This window comes from Polypterus senegalus, chromosome 3 (assembly GCF_016835505.1).
Source record: "Polypterus senegalus isolate Bchr_013 chromosome 3, ASM1683550v1, whole genome shotgun sequence".
In the NCBI taxonomy this organism is placed as follows: domain Eukaryota; kingdom Metazoa; phylum Chordata; class Cladistia; order Polypteriformes; family Polypteridae; genus Polypterus; species Polypterus senegalus.
In genome coordinates this window covers 242,842,019-242,856,017 of record NC_053156.1, presented here as the reverse complement: position 1 = coordinate 242,856,017, position 13,999 = coordinate 242,842,019, and positions in this window count along the sequence as shown.

Genomic DNA, 13,999 nt, shown 5'->3' with positions numbered 1-13,999 from the left:
ACATGGAATATAAGATAATATATAGCCATCTAAAATTTGCAAGGAGTATGAATCCCAGGTATGTGGTAAATAAGAAAGTATCATGTTTGCCACTGATCAGAGTTGTAAAGTTGTTTGAAAAAGTAGCTGCAAATATGTACCTGACTTTACACTCATAATCAAGTGTGAAATACTCAGTTCAAAATATTAGTTAGCATTTTTAACCCACATATAAGAAAGTATTCTATTGACTCAGCTGAAATGTCAAAGAATGGCTGCCCAGGTTAGGTAACCCGCCCGAACTGGCATGTAGCCTAGTCCGATGCACCAGTTCTTGAATGTTTTCAAAAACAGTTTCATTGATACCGTAGTCTAAAAGGGCCACCAATATTGTAATTTCTTTTATAAATTTCAAATTTTCTCTCAGGAATACATGATAAGTTTCAGTAGTAAGCATTTTTCTAATTAATCCTTGTGCTATTTCGTTAAGCACTAATTCCCACATGGACATATTGAATTTGGTCTGAACAATCTACAGAAGATGATTTACCCATCAAAACCCAGTATGTGCTCAGAAGCGATCTTCTTGCAGCATGAGCTAATAGGAGAACTCTTTTAGTCAGCTTTTCTAAGCACTGTGAGTAGAGCAGGTTCTGGTGATGTTAACTGAGTTCTTTCTCTGTCAGCCTTGCCTGTTCTGCACAATGTCCCCAGTACAGTGTGTATATAGTACATGAGTGTTCCCCCAATGTTTAAACACCCTTTCTATCAGAACTCCTCACAAACCTACAGTTTTATGAATTTGGTTTAGATAATGGATGAATATATTTTGATTTTCATTTTGTGGAATAGATTTTCCAGGGTTAGTTTCAGTTCTCTGTAACACTGAATCATAATAATCACATTTGGTGAATTAAGAAATAGGCATATGGAACTTGTATGCTTTAGTATACACTAAACTAAGGTTTTTTAACAATGTTATTGCTTTGACTAAGTCAAGAATTTTGAGTTCTCAGAACTAAAAAAAAATTGTTTTCAATAATCAAGAAAACTTGTTCTCTGTGAAACACAATAAAACTTTTAAATGGCTTTGTTTCAAGACCATTTGCTTTTTAAACTGTCAGTATCCACTGGGTAACCAGGGGGTACACAGTTCCCCAAACACCCAACACAACAGACAAAGGCACAAGTCCCAGCACAACACAGGCTTTATTTCAGTGGGCAGGCACAGTACAAATAAGCACAGGTGAACCCCAAACACACAGTCCCTTTCTCTCCTTCTCTCTTCTGCCTCCACTCCTCCCTCAAGCATTATCCTTCACCTTGCTCAATGAAGTGAGGCTGCCACTTTATTAGAGCACCTGGAAGTGCTCCAGGTGTTTCACAATATCCTTCTGGTTGCAGTGGAGCCCTGTAGATGAGGGTTTAGCCATGCTCCATGCTCCCTCTGGTGACCCACATGCCCCAGCAGGATCGAGCTTCCATGCTTCAAACCCATGGCCCTGTAGCAAGTCGTGGGTGCTGCCTTCTGTTGTCCTGGAGGAGGGATTGACAGTCCATCTGTTACAGAGGCATCCCAGACAGGTATGAATCCTAGCTGTCCGTTACAACACCCACAATACTGGTCAGCTGGTCGATAATTAAAGCCCACATAGCTACTGTGTAATAAGAACTACAGTATATTATAATTGCTTGCACATATCATTTATAGGCTAGTTAAATGACTCACTAAGGGATTTAACTAGCAACTTTGCGGTTTAATTTAAATGCCTTAGCCATAGGTAACTAACACATTTCTGGAAGGAATCAAGACAATTGCTGTACTTATATACAACAGTATGTACTTCTACAGAATAAATTATTGTTTTTATGAAATACATATAATTGTATAAACTGTTAAGGTTGAAAAGAACAAAAAGATTTTTTGAGATAAAATAAAATGGTTAATGTTGCATTTTTTCAATTTTCATTTTAACATATCTTGACATAATTGTTTTTAATTTTTCCAGTGTTTTGGCAATGCATTTCAACTTCAACTTCATTTTCTTGTGTTCTGTAAGTCAAGCACAGCAAGTTAATAAAAAATAAATACAAGCAGCATGTAAAGCAGTCCTAATAAAAAGATAATTTTGGTTGCAATGAAACAAGGCATTTTGAATTTGACTAGTTATTGTTGACACAATTGTATAATATCTGTTACATTTTTTTCCCATCTTTTAATATCCGTATAACACCACTTTAGTTACACTAACTTAATTGTCAAATATCTTATCGATGTAATGGAACAGTATGCCTTTTGGGGCTTGTTAACCTTATCATTTGGAATGACACTTCTGCCAGCCTAAAAAATGTCATTCCAGAAGCATTAACCTCATCATCATTTTAATGCGGTCTTTGTCTTTTGTATCATTTGCTTGAAAAAGAGATTAGAATCATTGATAATACACCGCTCGAGAGAGGAGGAAAAGAACTATTTTGAAATGTATTACAGCTTAGGCAATTTATGATCCATCTCTTGCCACAGTTCAGTAAACTGTAAATGCTTAGCTTTATGCTTTATAGCATTCACAGGAGTTTACACATTTATTAATCACACTGAGCACCAATCACACACAGCTCAATGGAAAATTCACTCTCTTTTCTTCTTGCTGATTTAATCATATGTAAAACTATTCTATAGTTTGAAATATTAATAAAAACATTTCATTAGTACTTTCTTATGTTTCGTTAAAGGACTAATTTGTTGTGAATCGTAGTTTTAGTTTAGGGAAAGTCTTTGGTGCACTCTTTGGCTACAGACTTTTATTCCAAACATTTTCATAATGAGTCACTCATATTACCTCTAATTGATCTCATTGTTTAATTAGATGGTCTTACTCTTCTCTCTTATTTTGCATTTCCCTATGAATTCACCATTTTCAATTGAACTAATAATGACAATTAAAAATGAATGGATTAAAAAAGGGAGGTAGGAAGGTTGCTCCATGAAACACACTTATGAGGCAGAGGCTTAGAGTATTGGTTGAATTTGCATAGGCTTGCAACCAAAGCTCAGTCTGTTCCACTGACACTATTGTAACTCAAAATGGGACTGTGCAGTGCATGGATAGGTGCACACTTATGACATTTAAACAGCCCCAACGGATCATTGTGGACATCTATCATGGCTGAAAAACACACAAAGGCGAGTAAAACATCTACAGGCTGAGTTCCTGTGACTTCCAGTTTGAGGCAGATGTGATGTATGGTGTATTATGGCACAGTGTAGAAAAGTAAAGGGCATGAGTTACAGTTACTTTTATTTAGAGTTTTATTTAATTAATGTAAAAAAGAAGAACATTTCATAGAGTGAGTGAGTCTTTTCAGTAGTTGAATAAGAAATAACACTTAAATCATACAAACATTACAAGTTGGAATAACACATAAAGGAAATCTGTTTTTAGAAAAGTGGGTTAGATTGCATGGCAATCTATAGCAGACAATTAAATGCCTAAGTGCATTACAATTCTGAATCTGTGCATTACATTCAATATAATTGGCATTTTTTAAAATAAAAAGTTTTTTAATTGTAAATTTATCAGTTTGTGAATGTCAAGCATGTAAAGCAATTATTCATTCAGAAGCAGATTAAAAAGTGTGAAGCTGACTGCAAGTGAAAATGAAATCCAAGAGCATACCTCAGAATTACCTGAACATATGTTTACATGCAAGCATACAGTATATTGTGCTTTTAGCAACCAAACAAAAACTGCAACTTCTGCAACAGGTGTGAGACCCCCAACTTTAAACATCACTTTTGCTGAGGAGTTTGCACTGGATCAGGATGAAAGACCAACATACACATCATTTACAGTACAAAGAATTTACTGTACCTGGATATTAGTGCTGTGATTGTGGTTTACACAGTCAGCTTTTAATGGGTCTGGCGGTTTGGTTATTTGCACATGAGTGTAATCTATTGCACCTTTAATAGTTGTGTCACTTATAAAATTTTGTTAAGAATAAATGCACTTTACATAGTATCACTTAATAATCTATATATATAATTCACTAAGGCAAGACATCCATGGAAAGCACGCCGGAAGGGCCGTGGATTCACTAAGCTGCCGACAAGTAAGACACCTATGGTGCACGCAGTGAGGTGCCACGCCCACCAATTCCAAGACCATTGGATACGACGACAACTCACAAAGCCACGCCCACCAGCTCGGACACGACGACACAAAAGGAACAGCGTCATTTATATTCGTCTGTCGTAGAGGCCTCATGTACCTCTGAGCCACCTTGACTGTTCATAGAGGCATGTTTCACACGGAGGTGAGTTGCCATATGCAGCGTGTAAAACGGTTTGCGAGGGGTATGCCATGGGATCCTTAAAACAATCCTTTACAACTGAGGTTAAAACACAATGAAGTGAGCAGGTTTAAAAACCGAGTTTTCGGTTATGACGCACGACCGCATGCACCATAGCAAACTGTTTTACACGCTACATACAGCAACTCGCATCCGCGACAAACATGCGTCTTCTTCACTCATGGACAATTATATGTTGCTCTCTCCAGAGTTCCGTCTTTTCATTCACTTTCTGTTGTATCCTCAAACCCTCCCTTTTTAGACAACTGTGTCTTTCCAGAAGTGTTCAACCATCAATAAATAATTATACGGCGTTTGTTATGCCGCGGGTTCACTATTGTGTTGTATTTTGCTCTCTCCAGAGTTCCATCTTTTCATTCACTTACTGTTGTATTCTCACACCAACCCATTTTAGACAACCGTGTCTTTCCAGAAGTGTTTAGCATTCAATAAATAATTATGCATGAGATTGAGCATGTGTCTACCCGGCACAGAGAGGCGTGGGTAAGCCGTTGAACCCCATTCGGGCTGCAAACCGTGGAATTCCCACTAAGTGTGACTCATACGCTCCCACTGGTTTCGTCCCTACCCTTTGTACACACCCCCCTCCCACCTCGCTACTACCGTGGTCGGGTGTCTTGGTGGATTATACGTATATAGAAAAGCAGCCAAAACCGCACAGAGCAATGAAACGTCTACGTCAGTCACAGGTGCATCTGGACTGTGTAAAGTCGACAACGACTGAAGTGACGAGTTGGAGGTGGGCACATGAGCGGGCAGTGCATACTGAACGAGAAATCAGCAGACTAGCATGACGGAGGGAGCTGAGTGGACGTCCTTCTCCTCTCCTCCTGTTCCACACTCCGCACCGTGCACCCCCATCCCTCCGTCTGGCAAGAGAAGGAGCGATTGCGGTCTGCCAGTTTTCAGTCACGGACGATTGTGTGTTGGTTCGTTCCGTGCATTGTTACAATGTTGCTTTTCTTGCTAATTTATTACATTACCGATTTTTCAAATGATAATTTTCTCCCTGTGCTTAAAAATCATTAAAAAACCGACCTGATTATGCGACGTATGGTACTCCGCGGGTTGGCTAGTATTAATGTATTAAATATTAAGGAACTGATTTAGCTAAATGGATACCATGAGAACTTGCTGACTCAAAGACACCTTTCCAAGATTCTCTGCTTTGACGTTGTACAGAAAGACAAAAGAGCTAGTGGTGGACCTCTACCATGCCAAGGTGCCTCTGAGACTAGTCACCATTCAAGGGGAGGATGTGGAAGTGGTACAGAACTAACTGGACCTGGTTCACATAAACAAAAAACTGGGCTGGTCTGACAACACAGTGGCACAGTACAAGTAGAGCCTGAGCAGACTGTACTTCCTAGGGAGACTCGGGTCTTTTGATGTATGCAGCAAGCTGCTGTAAAATTTCTATCTGTCTATAGTAGCCAGTGTGTTGTTCTATGCTGCAGTCTTCCGGGGAAGCAACTGGAGCTCAAAACAAGCATATCAGGAAAGCCTGCTCCATTGCATGGCATACCCTGGACACACTGGAAGGCGTTGTGGAAAAGAGGATGGTGGCAAAACTGGATACTATCATGGAAAATTCCCTGCATCCCTTCCAGGAGACACTGTCTTGGAGGACTTTTAGCTACAGGCTCTTTTCACCATGGTGTGCTAAGAAGCGCCTCTGGGGGTATTTTCTGCCCACTGCTATTAGGTAATTCAATGCTTCTTTCCAATGTACTCATTGTTCATTTTGAAATATCTGCACTTTGTGCGTTTATTTACCTATGTGTTGACTTGATTGATTGATTCGCTGTATCATTTGTCCTGTGAGTCTATATTCTTGTTTTTTATGTTTCTGATGATGTATGCATTCAAATTTTGTCATGGGATTAAAACGTATATCTAATCTAATCTAATCTGATCTAACCTAATCTAAAAGATATAGAGGAATATAAACCGGTGCAAACTGTGCAATGGTCAAGCATTTGCTGTTGTGAATTGACTTGGCAATGTATAGTATGGCTTCAACAAACTGCATATAACATTGATTTTTGCAAACCAGTATCTTTCAAAGAAATTATTGTCAGTAAATTCCAAAGGGTCAGTTCTGTCCTTTAACAATCTTAGTACTGATGGTGTAAATGTCCAATGTATTGAATTTAACCATAAGCATCTGTATGCAATTTATTACTATGAGTTGCAGACTACAACTGCCAATTCTTTTGATGGAAGTTTCTGCTTTATTGGCAAATACTCAGTTGCAAAACACCTTTTTAATAGCTCTCATTTTTTGTTGGAATTACTTTAGCATGAACAGCTTGGTACTACTTACTGTTACAAGTTTACTGACTGGAATTGATAGTTTCCATCACCAACAATTTTAGCCTCATGGAACAAACCTTTAGAGCCTGTTTTTTCACTGTTATACGTAAACCTTTTCTTTTGCTTCCCATTGACAAAAAAGAATTAGTTTCTCATGATTTACCATTTTGTAACAAACGTTAATTTTAATGACAGTGTAATTAAGAATGTAGCAACATTAGATATGCCAAAAACTAGAATCACTTTTTGATTTTTTCACAATATACAGGAATTTCTTGAATTCCCAAGCCAAAAAGTGATGCTAAACTTCATCTTTATCCTGCTACAAAGCAAACTAAGAGAAGACTCTTAAATGCCTCAATTACTAAGTCTAACATGTACTAATCCTGTTTAGCAGAAAGAAAAATGGCTGGAATAAGCCATGCTTGTTGTATTAAGCACAGCTTGTTGGCTTAGCTTAATTTGTGGAATACCTGTCCAGGTAAATGCCACCAAATGCTGAGAGTATGCAGCTACTTTATTGTCATATCCACTAGCATGCATATTAGTAAAGAGCTGCTTAATTAAGCAGAACTCTTGGAAAGTAACATGGAAATCAGAATGATGATGAAAATCTTAGTCATGATAAAAAAAGCACAGTTATTCCTAGGTGTAACTTAAGTATGAGTTTGATACATTCAAATGAAAGTTTGGCAAAGCCATTTTTATAATGTTTGGATTGTTAATTCGAAGAAACTATGAAATAACTGCTTGCTTAATTAAAGTAGGAGTCAATTTTAAAGCATTACTTGGTTTGCATGAAAACTGGCAGCCAACTTTGGTCCAAGGACTGAACGTCATAGTCACTGCTCTCGGCTCTTTTCGAAACATTCAAGACTAAATCATTTGTAATTATCGCTGCACCTTTGTTCTTATCACAGAGCTAGAAAAATGTATTCAGAGCTTCAGAAAAGGTAGCATAAAATGTTCAGACATTAAAATGAAAGTTCTGCTCTTCACTAATGTAATAACATATTTGACTATATATATATATATAATATTTTTTTTTTTTGACATATGCCAAAACTTCTTTCTTCAGTTTGTTATGTATATATGTCTGTGATATGAAACTTTGGTTTAGTTTGTTTGTTACGGCTTTGAATGAATTGCTACTTTTCACTCCTGTTGTATAACAACCCTCTATGAATATTTTTCAGCTTGTCATTTTACTTTAACTAAAATAATAAAGAAATAATTTATTGATTAAATAAAATCATTTAGCATATTTCAGCCCATAGAATTCTTAATGTTTTTGTTATCCTTACGTATTGTTATTACACAGCTGCTTTCCTATTTGCTTTACAAATTTAATTATTACTTGTAGTTTAACAGACCTAAATACAATATCAAGGCTCAAGTGTTTAAATTCTGAAATAAAAAATACAGAAATACAGAAAACTACAAAATATGGATAATTATCCATATTATTATGGATTATAATAAAACATTGGTGCTATTAAAGTGTCTTATAATGAATAATATAATATCCATACAGAGTGATGTAGTCTAATGTAAGAAAAATATTAAAGAAGAAAAACATTCATCAACCATCACCGTAAGAAAAATGTGCCATAATTATTAAACATATACACTCTGCAAATGAGAAAAAAAATCAAAATGAATACAAATGCATTTAAAGCTGACAAACAATATACAGATTTAAAGAAATATAAGGAATTTGGGAGGACTCTTGTGAATTGAAAGTGTTCTATCCCTGAGTTTTGCACATTTTACCAACCATCATTTAATCATATTGTTTTCGCTCATGGCTTAAAAAGAACAAGCACACTGCTTTTGACACAATTATTAAAAATATTTAGGAATAGTATAAATATAAATATTTATCAAAATTTCCACTTGTATAACATTGTGGTAACAGTGATCAGCATTAAGGGTTCTAATCTTTCACCTTCTTTTTGACGGTATGGATATTACACTTTTGATTTCGTTTGTGTGAATTTTTCTCCAGGACATGGATGTGTAAATTTAGTTGATTGGTGATTATAAATTGGTCCCATGTGCATGAGTGGGCTCTGAAGTGATATGGCACAAGGTACAGGTTATCTTTCTTATGTTTCATCCAGTGTTACAAATAAAATATGTCTCCCCTTTTATCCTGAATTGGATAGAGCACTTGAGAATGTTATGCTATCTAAAATGTCCCCTCAAAAAATAATGCTAACTATAATTAATTACTCTCAAAAACTGTTAAAATTACAAATCATTTCAGGGCATCTTAACATATTAAAAGGCAAGTATTTTAAAAATGGATTAATAGTAGCATTTTCTACTCACCCATTTAGTCCATTTTATATTGCCATTTTGCTGCAGTGGGTTTTGGACGTCTCCTTGTTAATACTTCGAACATAATGAATATGTCAATACTGAAAACAAATTAGAGAGAGAAATGAAGGCTGCATTGGTGTTATTGTGACAAAGGACATCCATCCTAATGGCAAACACCTTATCTCATCTCTTGTTTATTGTCTATACATCTTGTCTTACTGAAGGTGCTGGTCAAGGCAAACCAGGCTTGTTTGCCTCCCATCGTTTTCTGTTGTGGAATACCCAGGAAAGCCCTGGTCATTAAAGAAATAATCCTTCCAATATGTTCTGTGTCTGCCTTTGATCTCCTAGTAGAAGGCATTCTGCCAAAGGATCATCCCAAACTATCGTAATTATTTTTTTATACTTATCAGGGATTCTACTCCAAAATCCTCCTGGACTGTCTGCATCATATCATTGTTGCCACATTTAGCTTCAGTCTCCTGAAGCACTAGCCTAAAATAGTCGCAGTAGGTCAGGATGGTAACATTGGTGTTTTAAGTTTCATTCTGCTGTTCTGCTCCTAGAAAACACCCAGTGACATACTTTCCATTTTCCCAATATTCCTAGTATTTAATATTCCTATACTGAGAGATTATTGTGCCTGTGCTTCCTCCACTGCCTTCTTCACTTACTCTCTTCCATTCCCAGGGTATCCATATTGACATGTTTTGGTATTTTGATTAGTAAACTTTTTTGTGTTAATTCTAACTCTCTATACAATACAACAATAATGAGATCTGGATACAATTGCCTTTACTGCTAGCTGTCCTTGCACATATGTGATCATGTATCTATGGTGTCATTAGGAATGTTTTGATTTTGTCAGCATTTTCCATTCTACTACCTGTTTTCAAGAGTTCACTTTATCTATTACATGACTGCTAGAGCATGTTCTTGCAGTTTCAGGTGCTCTCACTGGACTGAATGATTTATGCATGCACTTACTCACACTCATACAAGGCCAGTCTAGATTCACCAGTTTACCAAACATCCAGGTCTATGCAGTTTGTAAATGGGAAGTGTAGTGTCTGGCAAAAACCCTTTCTAATATTGGAAGAATATTTACAAAGATGACACTTTGCGGTCTTTAGTTAACGGAATATTATTTGGAAAGTGGAGTAAGCAAAATATAATATAAAAAATTAACACATACGACTCTAGTTGTTCACATAAGTTTCAATCAAAGCATGTATAGTGCATTTAAAGTTTGTACATTTATCCATTTTCCAGAATTTTTTTTCCCACAGTTAATAACATTTTTGTTATCTTCACCATTTTAATAAGTTTTTATTTTAAAATGTAATATAGCGGATGTGAAGAAATACTGTTAAATGCATTAAAGATCAAGAGGGCATGTAGGGGAGACATCATTTCACAAGACATTAGCTGTTAATTAAAGAAATAATGTGGACAGTTAGGATTGCTTAGGAATTTTAAGAGGGAAAAGTAAAAGCTATGTGTGTGTGTGTGTCTGTATGTATGTATGTGTGTGTATATATATATATATATATATATATATATATATATATATATATATATATATATATATATATATACTAGCAAAATACCAAGCCAGCCGGAGAAGTAGTGTGTTAAAGAAGCAATGAAAAGAAAAGGAAACATTTTGAAAATAACGTAACATGATTGTCAATGTAATTGTTTTGTCACTGTTGTGAGTGATGAGTGTTGTTGTCATATATATATATATATATATATATATATATATATCTACATATATACACATACATATACACACACACATAAATACATACACACATACATACATACATACACACACATATATACACACAAATACATATATATATATACATACATACATACATACATACACACACATATATAAACATATATATACATATACATACATATCTACATATATACACACACAGCTATTTCGTATAGTGCAATACGCTGCTTGTTAAAACGGATGACTCCCGCTCTTACGTGCAAGTCTGCGTGGATATTATGAACTATCGATTTGTTCAAGTTCTATTTAAATTTTAAATAGAAGGAATTTTTATTTAGTCGACAGAAATATCTTTGGTAGGAATGGTAAAAACAGACAGGAATATTATTCGTGAATAAATCAACTCAAACCTTAAACAACTTATAATATTTTGCTCTCCATAAAAATATATCCTGTCTAAATTATACAAGTTAGAAATAAAGTAAACGTTAAAAGAACAAACATTCAAATTTCTTTACTCTTATGTAATTTTATATAAAAATAAACTTAGATTTTAAATATCCCAAAAGATTTTGCTCTCCATAAAAATATATCCTGTCAAAATTATACAAATTCAAATATGAACATGCTGCATAACAAAACCTGGAAATATAAATAAAATGTGTTCCTTTCAGCAATAACAAATCAAATCATTCAGTTGTCTTTGCTCATATGTCATTTTAGAGCTGGACGCCTGGCATCTTTTTTTGGCCACAGGTTCGTTTCTGTTTGCTGTGAGGTTCTGTGTTGTGGAGATTCTCAGGATGGATTGCAGGTGCTCATCAGTGAGGCGACTCCTGTGTGCTGTTTTGTTAGTCTTTATCACTGAGAAGAGCTTCTCACACAGATATGTGCTACCAAACATGCACAAGGTTCGAGCCGCATGTAGACGGACTTTTTTTGTTCTTCAAAGTCACCAAAGCGCCGTGCAAACTCAGTGCGCAGTGAGCTCAGTTTATCAGCAAAGTGCGTATTTGGGAACACCGTAGTGACGACTTGGTTTAACATTACTTGGCAACAGGAAAGTGGGGCAAGGTGAACTGGTGCATTTGTGTCTCCCATAAAAGCAGCTTCACTTGAAATCACTTTGTGATTGTGCACGGGTAACAACGTCCGCTGAAGTGTCAGATTCTTATTTAATTATGCTGCTTTCTGTATCTTCTGCATTGCATTCAGGTTACCCTGATGTTTTGTCTCATAGTGCCGTCTTAGATTAAATTCTGTAATTACAGCCACATTAGCTCCACAAATGAGACACACGGGTTCAGTAAACATATACTCAGCCTCCCATCGGTTTTTAAAGGCTCTATTTTCAGAATCAACTTTTCTCTTCAGCATCGTGTGAGCTAGCTTCGCAATAACTTGCAGCATCATAAGGTAGACTTGATTAACGCGTAAGTGTTCGCAAGGCAGCTGAAGCGCTGCATTATGGGATCTGTAGTTTATTGTGTTACCAGCGCTTCATATACCCGGCTTTAATAACAATAATACAGTATATAAAATGATCTCGGGCGGATATAATTACACGCCGGGCGGATGTGGCCCGCTGCCCTTGAGTTTGACACATATGGACTAAATAGAACTTGAAAAGATATATTTTTCAAATGTGATCGCGCAATTCAGATAGAGTTGACGCGACTACAGCCTGCATGCCTCAATAAGTCATCCTCCCTCGTCTTACTTTTTACCGCTCATCTAATGAATACACTGAGTATGGCTTTACCAAAACAATCATTGATGGCGAATAAAGTATCCATTATTCGAGTATGTAGATCGGGATATATATATATACCCGCGTATCGCAGCGGAGAAGTAGTGTGTTAAAAAAGCTATGAAAAAGAAAAGGGAACATTTTAAAAATAACGTAACATGACTGTCAATATACAGTATTTGTTTTGTGAGTGTTACTGAGTGTTGCTGTCATCAAGGATTTGATTATCATTATTTCTTTCAATCAGGTTCGTATTTGTAGGATGTGTTGTGTTCAAGTTACATTCCGTGTTTGTCAATCGCTGTAAAGATGACAGGTTTCATTCATCGATTCGTTTCTTACTGCATCAATAAACAGCTCGTCTTCTTCTTTATCTGAGACCTGACACACTGCATGCACGGGTTTTTTTTACACTGTCTTCCTTTAGCGGGACATTGACTTTTTCCACCGTGTGCTTTGTTTCCGCAGTAGTTGGATTTATGAATATGCTTATATGTATCAGACGCTTCATATTTTTTGCTGCCTTTTCAATTGTGTAATTCGTTTTGTTCAGCTCTCTTTGGAACTGTTGCTTTTTATCTGTGCACTGCGCCAGTTCACGTGAGCCACTCGGTGTACATGCATCGAAGGTTCCCAGCTGTGCTGGTGCCATCTCGTGCTATGTCCATGGCTGTATTTAATGTTACCTTAGTCCTGGCACTTAAAACTTTCTCTCGCAGTTTCTGAGTTTGTGTCAAACACCACCCTGACCATCTCATCTTCCTCTCCATAAGCACAGTCCTTCACCCGTGAATATTTAGTGGAGTTTGCTATTGGATTGCCGCTGACGGACGGCCTTATATGGGCAGGCACTAAATTACAAACGCCAGCGGCAGCCTGTCTATGAACTTAATTTAAAGTGTAGGTTTACATCGTGCTTTGTTTCAAGTAGCAGAACTCATGAATATGGTTGTATATGTCACTCGCCCGCTTCTTATTGTTTCGCTGCCTTCTCAATTATATAATGCATGTTTTCTTCAGCGCTTTTTTGAGGTCTTCCTGGTTTTCTATGTACTGCATGATTACGTGGGAGGCGTGATGATGTCACACGAAACTCCGCCCCACAGCGTTGAAGCTCATCTCCATTACAGTAAATGGAGAAAACTGCTTCCAGTTATGACCATTACGTGTAGAATTTCGATATAAAACCTGCCCAACTTTTGTAAGGAAGCTGTAAGGAATGAACCTGCCAAATTTCAGCCTTCCACCCACACGGGAAGTTGGAGAATTAGTGATGAGTCAGTGAGTGAGTGAGTGAGGGCTTTGCCTTTTATTAGTATAGATATATATATATATATATATATATATATATATAATATACACACTCGCTTTTAAGTTCTCCCACGGATAAGTCGGGGCTTGATTTTACCAAATAATTTCCGGTATTATATAATGTTGGTTGTATAAGTCGAATGTTGAAAACTCACGCTTTTGGTCCAATAGATTATGATATGCTAACACCCACC